This window comes from Ceratotherium simum, chromosome 20 (assembly GCF_057802395.1).
Source record: "Ceratotherium simum simum isolate JZ-2026a chromosome 20, ASM5780239v1, whole genome shotgun sequence".
NCBI classification, from domain to species: domain Eukaryota; kingdom Metazoa; phylum Chordata; class Mammalia; order Perissodactyla; family Rhinocerotidae; genus Ceratotherium; species Ceratotherium simum.
In genome coordinates this window covers 42,348,025-42,350,248 of record NC_141919.1, presented here as the reverse complement: position 1 = coordinate 42,350,248, position 2,224 = coordinate 42,348,025, and the positions used below count along the sequence as shown (strand labels likewise).

General features: G+C 33.7%; 1 pseudogene; it reads right to left on the bottom strand.

Annotated features, from left to right (window-relative positions):
• Positions 1-1,581: 1,581 nt before the first annotated feature.
• LOC101399987 (large ribosomal subunit protein eL42-like) lies at positions 1,582-1,902 on the bottom strand (annotated as a pseudogene).
• Positions 1,903-2,224: the final 322 nt, after the last annotated feature.

The following is a 2,224-nucleotide window of genomic DNA, read 5'->3' as shown; positions in this document are numbered from 1 at the left end:
AATACATGATGTCATAATCCATTTCTTTATATATTTATTTTTAAATCAGATATTTTGTCACATAACCACAATACTATTATTATACCTAACAAAATTAACTATAATTCCCTAGTAACTTAGAATACCCAGTCCAAGTTAAAATTTCTTCAGTGGTAACAAAAATATGTTTTTAGAGTTGATTTTCTCAAATAAGATCTACTCATTACATATGGTTGCTATATTTCTTAAGCATCTTCTTAAATATTAGTTTAGAATAGTCTTTCTTTTTTTTCTCACACGCCATTGACTTGTTGAAGAAGTTAGCCCAGTTGTCTTGTAGAATCACCTATATTCTCGATTTGCTTCCTGTGGCATAATTTTACTTGCTCCTGCATGTTCTACATTATTGAAGAATAAACTTATATAGATATAAAGGCATGATTAGATCACACTAATTTTTTTCTAAGCCTCATAGGTGATACTGTGTATTTCAAATTCACATCCGGAGGCATATAATATCCAGTTTTCTAATGTTTGGTAATGCTGAGTGATTATTGATGACCTCAAATTTTCTCCTAATAGTTTTAGTGTTCATTCATGACAATTGTTCAAAAACATTTTTTCATTAGACCTTGCAAAATGGTGAGTTTCTAGTTCTAATATTCCTCATGCATTTGTTAGCTGTAATTATTCTGTATAGAAAAATTGCCACTCATCCACTAATTCAAAAGAGTATGATCTATGGTGGATTTGGTTTCAACCTTTTCCCAAAGAACTTTCTTCTTCCTTTTGTGGGAAATGGGAATTAGAGATCAAAATCTGGGTTCTAGATGCTCATTGTCCCTGACTTGCCACTGCTTCCAGGTCTTTTTAGTGGACAGAACTAGTCAATATGCATTTTCAGAACGAGAGTTGAAATAAATTTACATTAATATTTCTAATTCAATTTTAAGGTGTAGAGTTGTTTACCTCTCGGACTTTTTTCTCTCAAACCAAAAATCCTTAACACAATTACTTACTTTATCCTACAGCATATCTATAATAGTTTAAAAATAGAAATACTAATGTTAGTACTAAAATTAAGTCTACAGAATATAGTTTATCTCCATTTCCCTAATTATGAATGAGAAATGACCATTGTTTACATACACACACACACAAACACACACATACAGATGCATCCTAATTTCTTCTTCTGTGCCCTCTCTTTATATCACATGCAAATTTTTATATTAGGTACTTGATCATTTTCTTCTCAATTATGAGGTGTGCTTTAAATATTAGAGATATAAAAACTCCGAAGGTTGGAAATATTTTTCTCAGTTTATCATTTATTTACTTATTTTTGGTGAGAAAGATTGTCCCTGAGCTGACATTTGTGGCAATCTTCCTCTATTTTATATGTGGGACACCACCACAGCATGGCTTGACGAGTGGTGTGTAGGTTTGTGCCCGGGATCCAAACCTGCAAACTCCAGGCCGCCGAAGTGGAATGTGCGAACTTAACCATTACGCCACAAGGCTGGCCCCTCATTTATTATTTTTTGAAGTGAATATAACCTCAAGATTTGATTGTCTTCATAATAAAACAAAATATAAAGCTTAGAACTGGATCACTTGGCCCTTTTTCTTCTTATCTCATCCCAGTTCAAAATGTTTGCATCTCTCGATAGCCAGCATTCTCATGGATATGCAGTTGGGCTCAACACATCCAAGCCTCAGAACAATCTTCTTTGTAGTTTTAGCCATTTTCCAGAAAATTGACTTGGTCTGCCCACCATAACCACTCTGCTCCCTGTCATAACACCTCTTTTCCTGGGCGTGCAGAGAATCCTTGCCTTTCTTGTACTGTGTCACTTTGTGGGGTTGGTGCTTGCCACACTTCTTACAGAAAGCCCTGTAGGTTTTAGGAACATTGACCATGTTTATGGAAGTGCTATCAGCTCAGAAAGAAAGCTCACTTACGTTTTTACTCTCTATAAAGTATTTTATAATGCAAAATTTTTTGTTTTTAATTTTTATGTAGCCAAATTCATCAAGTTGTTCCTGTATTGCTTCTAAATTTTTAATCAGAGGGAAATGTTATCTACCTCTGGCTTATAAAGGAACTTGTCCATGTTTTTACCTACTAGGTATGTGGTTTCTAATTTTGATCTATTTGATATTCATACAGGTGTATAGTATGAAGAACATATTGTTCTATCTTTTTCCATATGGCTCCTAAGTTAGCAAAATGCTGTTTATT